Genomic DNA, 14,600 nt, shown 5'->3' with positions numbered 1-14,600 from the left:
GTGCCTTCTCCGGGTTCACAGCTAATCTTTTTAAAAAAAAATCAAAATGGTGAGGGACTTCTCTGGTGGTCCAATGGTTAACACTCTGCATTTCCAGTGCAGGGGGCATGGGTTCCACCCCTGGTAGGGGAACTAAAATCTCACATGCCCTGCAGTACAGCCAATAAAATAAAATAAATAAAAATGGTGACTACAGAGGTATTTGTAAAATTATTCAGTTTTTTTTTTTTTTTTGCATCTTAGATGTGTTTCATAAATGCAACAAGTAAATGGAAACTTTTCACTTGAAAATTTTAGAAGAGGTTGTGATGCGAAGAATATCCTTGAGAAAAAAACCATTTAACTTTCTGCCTATAGGTAATAGGGAAGAAAGCAAAAAAGCTTCAGTTCACTCTTCTTTTCTCCTCATATCAAAGTGTTTATGACACTGTTTGTGAAACATGCAGAAGTCTTAATGTATAAAAATGATACTTCTTTGTTTAAGTGGAGAAAGTGAAGTTAAGATTTCTGTCTTTACTTACCCTGGCATTACTGCTCTATTTTTCCAGTGAGAAGGTAATAACAAAACTCAGGCATTTATAAGTCACCTGGAATTTGAACTCTAGGAGCAAATGCTTTCGTAATGCTGTTAAAACAAAACAAAACAAAAACACGGAAAGAAAAACACGGTGGTGGGGGGAGGTTCAGGAGGGAGGGGACATATTCATACCTGCAGCTGATTCATGTTGACGTATGGCAGAAACCAACATAACATTGTCAAGCAATTATCTTGCAATTAAAAAAAATTTTTCAGTGGAAAAAAAAAAGCACACATAGAATTGACAGTGAGACAGAGTATCAAAGTTCTCTTCTCATCCCTACATCGTCCTCCTATTAGCTTCTTTTCTGGCTGATTCCATAACCCCCAGAACTGTACACAAACAAAGCACACAAATATATGACTAACCTATGATGAAGCAGCATCACTGAATGACTAAACACCGTGGAGGGCAGAGAGAGCTGAAACACACATAAGGAGACACCCACAGAATTCTCTTATGAGCCTTTATGGAGCTGTGGCAAAGCCATTGTCTATGGTCACCCCACCAAGTGCCCAAACCCTTGACCTCTATTCTTCATACAAAATAAATTTCAAACATATTGTTAGGGCTAATGAGGCCTCAGGAAGCTCTAAACAACAACAACAACAAAAACCTGATTCATCACTAAAATCTTTTACTTTAAATCTGAAAGATTTAAAACTCTTATGAAAGAAGAAAAAGGTCCTGTTTATTGAAAATGACTTAGTGCCAGGGACTTACATCAAAAGTAACATGCTACATAAAGTAACCACACTCTGGTGTTAGAGAGCTGATGGGAAGGAGATACCCAAGCATCCTCAGGAGGGATTTCCAGCTGAGAAAGCCAGTAACTCTGTGCAAGGCATTCTACAATCTTCTCACATACTGTGTCTACTTGACTCAGGAGAGAGAGGTCCCAGGAGATAAGAACTCAGAACTTGATAAAGTAGATTTATTTTTCCATAAAGAAGTATTAAGGAAACATCCAAAGGTCTCTTGCACAATAAACAGATCAAAGGCTGGTTGAAAGTATTTATAGGCAGTTGTTCTGAACCTTGGCTAGTCATTAGAATCACCCAGGGAGTTTCTGAAGAGTAGGATGCCAAGGCGCCACCCAGACCAACTGAATCAGAATCTCTGGGAGGGGAAGCTGCGGCATTTGTGATTCTGATGCACAGTAAGGTTCAGAATCGCTGCCATAGTGCCGGGGATTCATTGGTAAACTGGTTCTTGGGGGAGGGGGAGGGTTATTTCAGGGAGCCCTGATTCATACAATGTGAGCCTATTTCTTGGTGTAAATACTCCCACCTTGACCAGTTTCAAGCTACTAATGTGAAGATGAAACAGGAGGGAAGTGGGCAGGGTATAGCCTTTAGAAGAATGACATAGCCATAGAATATGACGAGAACTGGTTAGAACAAAATAGGTCCAAGATGGTGGACAAGTTGATTTCCACTAGCCCTTGAGCCTCAGTATACGCTCACTGTAACATCAGCAAGCTAAGTGATGACAGTTCCAAGGCCCACCATCAAAGATTAAGAGGTGGGGCAGTGGCCCTATTCCAAATCTCTACTCCTTCCCCAAAACAGTTGGAATAATCCTCCCATTCATTAGCCTCTGAAATTACCTAACCCATAAAAACTAATCGTGCCACATTTCCAGGTCTCTCACCTGCTGAGATGGCCCACCTTCTGTCTATGAAATGTGTTTCTAAATACATCCACTTTTTACCTATCACTTTGTTTCTCACTGAATTCTTTCTCTGATGAGATATCAGGAATCTGAGCTTAATTAAGTCCTGAATCCAGGTGTGTGATCTTAGTTAAAAGACTATGGGTTCAAGTCCTAAACTGGGTTACATAGTTTCAGAGAGACAACGTGGAATTGGAAACAGATGGGCATAATCAGCCCTCACAAGCTCCTGAGTGCTAGCCCTAGCAATGACCTTTAGGGGCTTTCGATGATGAAGTTACAGTCAAGGGTGAGAAAACAATAGCACAGAGACATGTCAGAGTTTATTTCCTCAATTTAAAGAATATGAGGACAAACTAACATGTTAAACCAAGACTTAACTACCATTTCATCAGCTTTTTCTCATTCCACTCTTTTCTAAACCATAAGTTATTTTAAAATATCAGTCTTATAAAGTGAATTCTCTTTTTCCACTTTATTAATAATTATTTGAAATTAGGTCATTTTTATAATAATTATTCTGACAGTCTCACAACTAGAGTAAATTTAGTCTTCGGTATAAGGACATAAACTATGAGTTTCAAGTGTCTTTGTTTATGAGACAGCTCATGAGATTTCTACAACAATTCATGTTAGGGAAGGAAGACTTGTTAAAGAGAAGTGAAATGTTGTCCTCATACTATCCAGAAATAGAAGAAAAAGAAACCATTTACTTGTGAAAGTCATTTTTAAGTAAATTACATTTAAAAACACTATCCTGTGAACGATATCCTATCAAGCTCATTTCTGAGCAAATATATAACAACTATAGCAGAGAAACTAAATGCAAGAAAATTCAAAACCACTTTGTAAGAGAGACCAAAAAACCAAAAAACAAAAAACCAATGCTGTTTGTTAAATAATACAAAAATATGATGAACTATCTAGAAATCAAATAAAATGAAAACAATTTACTAATAAGATGCATATTCATTTAGAATACATTTAGAAAATCTAAGAATCATAGTCCTATTAATTTTCTGTTTCAGTAATTGTATAATCAGTTAAAGAGTAAAACCAAGAGAGGACTTCCCTGGTGGTCCAGTGGTCAAAAATTCACCTGTCAATGCAGGAGACACAGGTTCGATCCCTGGTTCGAGAAGATCACACATGCCATGGGGCAAATAACCTGTGCACCACAACTATTGAACCTGGGCTCTGGTGCCCGAGAGCCATAACTACTGAGCCCACTGGCAGCAACTATTGAAGCCCGAGCACCTAGAAGCTGTGTCCTGCAAGAAGAGAAGTCACCACAATGAGAAGCCCATATACTGCAACAAAGACCCAGCATAGCTAAAAAAATAGAGAAGAGAAAAAAATAAAAAATTATTTTAAAGACAAAAGCTTGTTTCCAAATTATTTTAATGAACTTATTAACAAAAACAAAAATTTTGTAATTATTCTACACACAAATATTTAAATTGAAAGCAAGTAATTTTTAAGATTTGCAATTTAAAACTCTATCATTGTAAAACATTATGGACATGAATTTGAACAAACTCCAGGAGATGGTGAAGGACAGGGAAGCCTGGCATGCTGTACAGACCATGGGGTCACAAACAGATGGACATGACTGAGCGACTGAACAACAAAGAACAACAAATCACTGGAGAACATTATTCTAAGAATTTATAATATTGTCAAACTTCCATTTGAGCCAATGTATAATCACTTGTGTGCTTATTCGCTCTGTTGTGTCTGACTCTGTGCAACCCCATGGACCACAGCCCACCAGGCTCCTCTGTCCATGGGATTCTCCAGGCAAGAACACTGGAGTGGCTTGCCATGCCCTCCTCCAGGGCATGGATCTTCCCAACCCAGACCATCTGAGCCACCAGTGTAGCCGATATAAACACTTCATAGCAACGAAACTAAAAGAAAAGATATAATTTAGCTTAGAAGAGAGAACAAAAGTTACCTGCTGTGGTTTTGGATCTACAAAAGTAGACTCACTGACAAGGGACCACCTTGGAAAATGATGCACTTTGTTTTCCAGCTGTGTGGTTGGAGACTGAGCCTTGGTGCGCAGTCCTTTCTTGTTGCCAGTGAAGAATGGGCTGAGTCGGGACCTTCCCCAGAGGAGGGTGGGAAGGATTGGAGCTTCATCCTTTCTTTCCAGAGTAAGGGAAGAAGGACCTGCGTGTGTGTGCTTAGCCACCCAGTCATGTCCGGCTCTGCGACTCCATGGGCTGCAGCCCACCAGGCTCCTCTCTCCATGGGAATTCTCCAGGCAAGAATACTCGAGTGGGTTGCCATGCCCTCCTCCAGGGGATCTTCCCAACCTAGGAACTGAACCCAGGTCTCCCACATTGCAGTCAGGTTCCTTACCGTCTGAGCCACCAGGGATGCCCTAGAATACTGGAGTGGGTAGCCTAACCGTTCTCCGGGTGATCTTCCCAACCCAGGAATTGAACCAGGGTCTCCTGCATTGCTGGCAGATTTTTTACCAGCTGAGCTACCAAGGGAAGCCCCAAGGGAAGAAAAGGGAAGGGGACCTAGTTTTCAGGAATTGCATTCTGTCCCCTCTGCAACATCTAACTCCTGGCAGGAGGATGAGAGAGGAACTGCCTGGGTCAGTGTCTTCCAGTTCAGTGGTAAGGTAAACCAAAAAAATCCTAAGCATCTGTCACTGTAAGGAACACCAGGAAAAGAGGGAAAGCTCTGTGTTGCTTCTGGAAGAGGATCTATTTCAAGATGAATTTAGCCTGATGGATGGATCCTTTTTCTGGGATCCTGAACCTGAAATGAAGCACGACCCTGTGGGACCCTCCCAAGTAAAAATCCTTTCTGTGCTCACTTCCCTCCCCTCCCTCTCCTCATTTGTTTCTTTTTTGTAGGAAATAGGCTTCTTTCAGCCTCCTGGACTTTCCCTGAGTTCCAAAGGGCAGATTCAAACAGCTGCTAATCAGGAAAGGGAGGGAACGCAGAAACAAGGGAGGAGGAGTCAGGAAACAGTGCAACCTTGGGGCAGAGTCCTGGTTCCTCCACAAGGAATATACAAAGCAGTATCTCTGAGTTCTTCTGGGGAACTAAGGCCCCCACCCAGGAGGAGGGTGGTAACTTAAGACTGAGCGCTGGGTTTCTGGAACACCACCCTGTTATCTCACCACAAACCAGTCAGAAGAGAGTGCAGCCCTCTACACGCCCTGCACCCTCACCCCAAATTTTACCTATTAAAAATTCCTCAAAAACCATGAAGGAGTACAGGGTTTTTGAGCACAAGCCACTTGTTTTCCTTGATTGGCCCTGCAATAAACATTTCTCTGCTGCAAACTCCAATGTTTCTGTTTGGCTTGAACTTGTGTTCGGTAACAACCCCATGAGGGTGGTATTTGGTTCATAAAGGACCTGGACCCACCTGAGTCTCTGCCAAATATCCTATTTGGAAGATTGGGAACATAAAGATCTTTTCCCAAACATCTTACAGCATGCATTTTCTCTTCTTAAATTATCAAAGTTTCTCTCAGCCAACAGAGCTCTCAACCCATTACACAAGCCTTTCTTAAGTGGAAAATAGTGTTGATAATAGCCAGCGGTTCTTCTGAATTTTTCTGAAAGAACTTTGGCTTCTATTTCATAGGTGTTCAGCTCTTCACATTCATGGCTCATCTTCACATCTGCTTTGGAAAAATTCTCCTTTCTCTTCAAAGGGTAAATTCTCTTTAAATTGGTTATTTGGTGAAAATTCATTTCTTTTTCTTGATGCAACTCAGGAAGAACTTGGAGTTTCAGTCAGACCATTGGCCTCCTCCTTTCCCTGCTTTTTTTTTCCCCCTAACTTTAAGGCACTTATACACTTACCAACTTTTAATGTGCTCTTTTTAAAATGTGTTTATTTATTTATTTATTTATGGCTGCGCTGGGTCTTCACTGATGCATGAGGGCATTCTCTGGTTGCCACCTGAGGGCTTCTCATAGCGGTGGTTTCTCTTGATTCGGAGCACAGGCTGTAGGCACGAGCTTCAGTAGTTGTGGTACGCGGGCTTAGCTGCCGGAAGGCATGTGGAATCTTCCTGGACCAGGGATTGAACCTGTGTCCCCTGCATTGGCAGGCAGATTCGTTACCATTGGATCACCAGGGAAGTCCTCTTTTAATGTGATCTTTAAGTGCATCAATTAACTTACCTTCTTTCATTAATTTTGTGTATATTTGGTTTCTTTTTTCTTCAAAAAGTTTTAAATTAGTATTTAACTCACATCAATCTGTTTCTTCAAAATCCCTTTTATTCATCTTCTAGGAGCTGAACGTTCTCTAGAGCATTTCTCATATCCAATTCCAAGTGCCCATGACATAGGCTGTCTTTCAGAACAGAAGCCTGATGGCTCATCATTAGCACACGCTCACCAGAGCCTTGCTCCAAATGCACTTTACCATTTCCTCATCTTTTTTTTCCTTCTGTTGGATCAGTCTGTCATTCATCCTTTCTATTCTTCCCTTTCTTGTGAGTACATCTTTATGTTTCCTTAAAAATAAAAATTTTCATCAAAGCATCTTTCAGTGCTTCTGAAATTGTTTCTTACTCTTGCTGTGTATATAGAAGGCTGTTTTGGTTGCAGTTACTTTAAATTTTATGTTTTGATGCATATCCTAAAGACTGAATCTCTCTTATAACGTCAATCATCAGCTCAACTTCTTTTAAGTGTTTACATTTCTCTCTTTCAGTCCTTTTCTCAATTTCTTTAAGCTCATAAAATGCGTTGAAATTTTCCAGCTCTTTATTAATGACTTCCAGCTTTTGTATTTCTGATCATTTTTCCTCAAATGTGGCATCCATTAAAGTTGATTCAAGGCTTCTAAATTCTTTATTCCCCTCCTGAATTGGACCCTTTATTTTGTATTAAAAAGATACTACTGGAACACTTGGTAAAATTCAACGGGATCTCAGGATTAGTTAGTATTGTCAATGTTCAGTTCAGTTCAGTCACTCAGTCATGTCTGACTCTGCGACCCCATGAACCGCAGCACACCAGGCCTCCCTGTCTATCACCATCTCCCGGAGTTCACCCAAACCCATGTCCGTTGAGTCAGTGATGCCATCCAACCATCTCATCCTCTGTCGTCCCCGTCTCCTCCTGCCATCAATCTTTCCCAGCATCAGGGTCTTTTCAAATGAGTCAGCTCTTTGCTTCAGGTGGCCAAAGTTATTGGAATTTCAGTTTCAACATCAGTCCTTCCAATGAACACCCAGGACTGATCTCCTTTAGGATGGACTGATTTGATCTCCTTGCAGTCCAAGGGACTCTCAAGAGTCTTCTCCAACACCACAGTTCTAAAGCATCAATTCTTCTGCACTCAGCTTTCTTTATAGTCCAACTCTCACATTCATACATGATCACTGGAAAAACCATAGCCTTGACTAGACGGACCTTTGTTGACAAAGTAATGTCTCTGCTTTTTAATATACTCTCTAGTTTGGTCATAGCTTTCCTTCCAAGGAGTAAGCATCTTTTAATTTCATGGCTGCAATTACCATCTGCAGTGGTTTTGGAGCCCAGAAAAATAAAGTTAGCCACTGTTTCCACTGTTTCCCCATCTATTTGCCATGAAGTGATGGAACCAGATGGCATGATGTTAGTTTTCTGAATGTTGAGCTTTAAGCCAACTTTTTCACTCTCCTCTTTCACTTTTATCAAGGGGCTCTTTAGTTCTTCTTCATTTTCTGCCATAAGGGTGGTGTCATCTGCATATCTGAGGTTATTGATATTTCTTCTGGCAATCTTGATTCCAGCTTGTGCATCCTCCAGCTCAGCATTTCTCATGATGCACTCTGCATATAAGTTAAGTAAGCAGGATGACAATATACAGCCTTGACATACTCCTTTTCCTATTTGGAATGTTAATTTCCTGATTTTGATGGTTGTATTGTGACTATGAAATAGAATGTCCTACACAAACCTCTGAACTATTTGGAGGCGATGGGGCATCAGGTTGGAAACTTACTCCCAAAGTGAAAGTCACTCAGTCCTGTCCGACTCTTGCAACCCCATGGACAATAATGTAGCCCACCAGGCTCCTTAGTCCATGGAATTTTTCAGGCAAGAATACTGGAGTAGAAACTGGAGTTTCCACTCCAATACTCCCAAATGGTTTAAGATAAAATGTTATCTGTACTGTAATTTTAACTCTTCTGTAAATTTCAGATCACTTTTTTAATTAATAGATTTTATTTTTTAAGTAGGGTCACAGCAATGTTGAGCAGAAGGTACAGAAAGTTACCATATACCCCTGTTCTCTTTCACACATGCCTCTGTTTCTCTTTCATACATACCCCTCCTTTATCACCATCCCTCACAGAAGTGGTCCATTTTTTACAACTGATGAACCTACTCAGACACATCATTATCACCAAGAGTCCATAGTTTACATTTCACTCTTAATGTTGTACATTCTTTTGTCATTGACAAATGGTATCCCTCATTATAGTCTCATAGAGAATAGTTTCACAGGCCTAAAATTCCTCTGTGTTCCTACCTATTCATCCCTTTTAGCTTCACAACCCCTGGCAACCACCGATCTTTTTATTGTATCTGTACTTTTGCCTTTTCTAGAATGTCATGTGGTTGGAATGGGCCAGGTCTTTATTCCCCTACTTGTGCTGCCATCACCTGGTACAGTGTCTCCGGGACCCATGTGACACAGAGCATCACGTTCCCAGGACCCTGCCGGCTACCTCAAATGTCAGAGAACACACCAGATCACTTGGTCCAAAACCAAACTAGTGGCTAGCAACAGGCACAGACCTTGATGGAGGTGGGGAAGAAGAATCAGTAAAACACTGGCCAATGGCTCTCCCTTCTTTTAGTAAATAGTTTATTCTGAGGTCCTGGAGGCCTTATCCTGCCCACAAAGCTCACAGAAATCTCCCTGTTCTCAGGTCCCTTCCTTGGCTTGTGTCTGACTGCCCTTTGAATACAAGTAAGGAGAAGTGCTGAAGCAGTTACAGAATTTCAACTTACTTCACTAGCTTTATCTTTAAAAACTAGGGGAGGGACTTCCCTGGTGATGCAGGGGTTAAGACTCTGTGCTCCCAATGCAGGGACCTGGGTTTGATCTCTGGTCAGAGAACTAGATCCCACATGCTGTAACTAAGAGTTCTCCAGCCACAACTAAAGATCCATCAACAAAGATCGAAGATCCTGCATGTAGCAACTAAGACCTGATGCAGCCAAATAAATATATAAGTATTTAGAAAAAAAAAAAAAAGACCTAAGGAAGAAGCAAGAGGTGTTTTCAAAGTGTTCACATTTTGAAACTGTGTAGTCCAACTGGGATCAAAAACAGCATGATTTTCAAACCATTCCTGCACAGAGTAGTAAAATGAGGACACGGAAGGCTCTCAGGTGCTACTGGTTCACAGTGAGCATTTCAGGGGCTTTTGGGAGCTGGATGGATGCTCCTCTCAGGGACAGTAGTATTGGGCCATATGAGCATCTCCTCAATGCAGAGCCTACTCCTTGAGTCCTGGAGGACACAGGCATGGTCCAGCTCAATGAGTAGTTCAGTCTTGTTGGATCTGTGGGTCAGCTGGGAACTGGCCAATTTTAACTGGGCAGGGATGAATAGGTCTGATAACCCGAGCTGACCTCGATATATGTCTCAAGGTTACCTGGGGATGAGCTGACCTGTGCTGATCTGGGCAGTGCTGCTGACCTTGGCTAGACGTGCTCACGTGCCTTGGGGTCATCAGACGGAGGGTGCGTTGGGCTAGACTAGCTCAGTGTATCCCCGAGTCAGCTGGGAATAAGCTGATGCAGACTGGACCCTGCCGTGCACTGGGCTCTACTCTGTTTGTTCCTCATCTTCCTCCTAGAATGGCAGAAAAGCCCCGTCACATCATCCCTTGGCAATGGCAGTGGCAGAAGGACTCTTTGCATGTTAAGAAGTTTCCTCTGGCTGTGAGATAGCAACAGCTGTTTTGATGGTCTTTTCTTTCCATCAAGTCCTCATCCTCTGGGAAACTGTTTGGAACTGGGATGTACAGTAAGAGCAGCTGTGGTTGCCCACCTCTTCTTTTGTTTCTACAGTTTACTTCCCCAGCTCCAGAACCACCATTGCTAGGATCGCAGCGGCAAAATGCATACCCTGCACTCTCCCTCTTTGCGCATAGAACTCCATTCGGAAACAAAGTTTTGAATCTGGTTAGCAGAATTTATACCACGTGTCTGCACCCTAACAAGGAGGAAAGCGGGGAAAGGAAAATGGTTCCACACTGAGAAGGCAGGATTTCTACTGCGAAGAATTGTGATTATACAGAGAGAATGATCAGAAGGTTTGGGACAGCCATGAATTACAGATGCTCATTACAGTTGTCATATTGGGTCATGTGACCTGGCTATTCAGAACATAATGGTTCATCTAAAGACTAAACATAGGGCAATATTTACTCTTTGAAGTGGTTTATAGGACTCTAATAGGTACACCATGAAACAACATAACCCTGTCTCAGGGAATCTGTGTAAGATATACAAAGAGGTGAGCAGTTCGAAAACAGAGAAAAGAGAGGTTACAAGAATAGAGAGAGAGAAGAGCGGGGAACAGAGACCCAAACCACCAGCATCAGAGGTGATTTTTGCAGAAGCCATTGTGGTATTACCTGATTTGCCACAGTATCCAAACTAACATTCTAATTCTAAATGGAGCCTAACATAATCACATCCCAAGAGAAAACATCTCTGAACACATCTCTCTACTCCTCCAATATGAAATATACAGTCTCCTGAACCCCTCCCCTCCAAGGTGGAGCAAATTCCAAGTGCCCCCAGTGGTTGCCCATTAGTTTTGAGCTCCTAAGGGACCCATGTCAGCTTAATTTCATCCCAAAGCATCTACTATTTATGGCAAGTGCTCAGGAGATGTTTGTTGAAAATTGAACTGAAGGTGTAAGTTGTAAGTGTTGTGGGATTCAGAATAGAAAGCAATCGCTCTTCTAACTCCAGTGTTTGAGGTACTCTGGGTGGGTCCTCTCACCACAGATTCATTATCTGCTCTTCTCTGCCCCGCTTTCTGTGCCTTAGAAGGATGACCTCCAAGGACCGCATGCCCTGTACTCCCTTATCCTGTGGCTTTCCCCTGGGAATTGCCAAGAGAGGCACTGCTCCTGATAGTGGGAGGGAGGGAAGAAGATATGGAACGTACTGCCCACAACACCGTGGGGTTCTAGCAGAGGTCATGTTACTTTCCGGCCACAACTACTGCTAAGTGGTCTCTCTCCATGGTTCCAGCTCCCTGGGTCTCTAGTAATACTGCTCACTTATCTTGCCTTCCCAGACCTATGGTAGTAACAGCTCTCAGCTGTTGCTAATCCCTGGGAGCATCACCAGTACTTTGTTGTGTCTCTTAACTCTGCTCACCCCTCTGACAATAGTCCTTGCTTAAACTCTTCGGCTAAACCTGCTGAATGTGCCATTTCTTTCCAGCCAGCATGCTGACTGCGACATTATATTCATATTCTAGAAAGGAGGAGATCGTACTGTACTTGTTCCCAAGTAGTCTTACCATTTGGAGACAGGTCAAGTTCACACAGATAGAAAGAATGTGCAAAACAGCCTTTAATAAAAGCACTGGAGATACAGGAGTGACTCCTCTGTTTTCTTATATCAGTTTCTACTCCCCAAATTCTTTCATGGGACCCAGACCTCAACCTCTCCCTTCCCTGACCTCCTTATCAGAGAAGCCTCCTCTCCTGTAGCTACAAACTTTTTTTCATTCTCCCTTTCCCTGACTTCAGGAACCCATTGCTTCTGTGCCAAATGTCAGTTTTTTGACCTAGTCAAGTCCCTTGGGTTTCCAACCCTGGAGGCTCAAGATGAGAAGAGAAAAAACAGAACTTAGTGGACTGCACGTAGGTTGCGGTATCTACAAAATAATCAGATCATCCATGGATATGGTTAAAAATCCTGTAGGTGTTTTCTGCACTTGCTAGAAGGTTTACTAAAGGGCTGGATGTCTTCTATAAGGCTAGCCTGACATGTATCTAACTCTGGGAGAGAAAGGGAAGAACTGGAGAGGGACCTCTATCCTACTACCCTAAAAACTATTTCTTTGAGGAAGCAGAACTTGAGCTTACCTTTAAGGGAAAAACAACATTAAACAACTGATAGGAAAGAAGGCATTTCAGAGAGTGGAGAAGGATGTGAGCAAAGAAGATATAAATGTGGCAGTTGGAAAGAAATTAGTACACCACACACTTTGTTGTTTGATGTAAGCAAGTACCAATTTGGGAGGCCTTAAATGCAAGGATAAAGACTTTAAGGAGTCTTTGAAACTTCTTAGCAAGAGACAGTGTTTCAGAAGTCACATATGAAATAGATTGGAGGTATAGAGACAGGATGACCAGTTAGAAAATAAATGTAGTTATCCAGATGTGAGGTTATAAAGGTCTGTGCCAGGTAGTGGTCCTTGAAACATCACAAAGGAAGAAACTACACTTTGGTAATGAGGTAGTGGTAGTGCAGTCAATAAGTTGTGTCCGACTCTTAGGGCCCCATGGACTATAGCCCGCCAGGCTCCTCTGTCCTTTGGATTTCCCAGGCCAGAACACTGGAGCAGGTTGCCATTTCCTTCTCCAGGGGATCTTCCCAGCCCAGAGATTGAACTCATGTCTCCTGCATTACACTGATTCTTTACCGCTGAGCTACCAGGGAAGCCTGGTTAGAGGGTACAGGAGGTAGAAAAGAGAAAGTAGAACATAAAGACGACAAATTGTGGAATTGAGAGACAGAGAATGATGGTGCAGAGGCAAAAACAGAAAACCTTTCTTAGAGAGAGCTAGTTTTAGGTGAAAATTTAATTAAGTTTTAGATACATGGCATTTATGGATCTCCGTGACTCCCAGTAGAGGTGGAAATGGAGGCATGAAACAAAAAGAGACACCTGAAGAAATGACTTGAAATCCTAAAAGTAAGAAGCACTTCTGAGAAAGGCTTTGTATCAAACCAGGGGCCTGGGGCTAAACAGTAGGACATGCTGATCTTTAGGGAGTTAGAAGAGAAAATAAACTAAAGGAGTCAGTACAAAACAATATGAAAAATGGACAGAGAAAAAGGTGGAGCAATGAAATAGCATAAGAAAAACATGGATGGAACTTCCCAGGTGGTCCAGTGGTTAAGACTCCACTCTTCCACTGCAGGGGGCACGGGTTCCATCCCTGGTCGGGAAACTAAGATCCTGTGTGCTGCAGGGTGTGGCCAAACAAAACCCAAACCCCACAAAAACAAAAACAACAACAACAAGAAAATCAAGAGATGATTCCAGAAAGGATACATCTGAATTGTAACACAGACATCTCAGCCTTTGCAGAAGGATCCTTCAAGATTTTTTTTCCTTCCAGGTTTTGAAAATAGAGCAACAAGGTCAACAATATGAACAAGTTTTGTTAAATTAGGACTTTCAGTTAAAAATACTTCCCTGGAAGTGTTGATTTACATAATTGGATAGGATATAATCCTGAAGTCATTGGAAGGTATATTAGTACAGATGTCTTTGGAGGCAGATAACAGGAAATCCAATTCAAATTAGCTTAACTAATATAACTGAAAGCTTGTTGGTTCACTTCCCAGAAAAGACCACTAGTTGGGCAGGCTTTAGGTTGGTCCAAACTGAAGGAAAATACCATTTTCCTTCATTTCTCTTGGTTTACTTTTGTCCACAAGCCAGCTATATCCTCACGCTGGTTTAGCAAAATCTACCTGTTTCTGTGTTTACATCTAAGATTACATCCTTCTCCCCTGGTGGCTCAGCAGTAAAAACTTTGACCTGCAATGCAGGAGATGTGGGTCCCATCCTTGGATCAGGAAGATCCTCTGGAAAAGGAAATGGCAACCCACTCCAGTATTCTTGTCTGGAAAATTCCATGGACAGAGGAGCCTGGCGGGCTATAGCCCAGGGCGTCACGAAAGTCAGACACAACTTAGCAACTAAACCACCACCACCCAAAAATCGCACTATTTGTGTCATGCCTGAACAAGCCACTGGGGCTAGGGGAAAGGTATATACTGATTGACTTCGGTGATCCTCACTGAACCAATCACACTTACCACTGCACATTGAAATAACACAGATTGACAGGTCATCAGTCACGAGCCCTCTGGATATGAGGTGTGTGGTCAATCTTGCTGAACTGCTGGGTGGGTTCCTAATGTCAGAAGGCTTAAATGAATGTTAGGAAGACAACTAGGTTTCCACAGATGGATACTGAATTTGGATGTGATTGGGCAAGTATCATTTGGCTTAAACAAGGTAGAACTTCTCTCTCTCCCCGCTAGAAGTCTGGAGCTTTGTAGCACAAGCTTAGAACAGCAGCTTTGTTC

Source organism: Muntiacus reevesi, chromosome 7 (assembly GCF_963930625.1).
Source record: "Muntiacus reevesi chromosome 7, mMunRee1.1, whole genome shotgun sequence".
In the NCBI taxonomy this organism is placed as follows: domain Eukaryota; kingdom Metazoa; phylum Chordata; class Mammalia; order Artiodactyla; family Cervidae; genus Muntiacus; species Muntiacus reevesi.
This window is presented reverse-complemented; position numbering follows the sequence as displayed.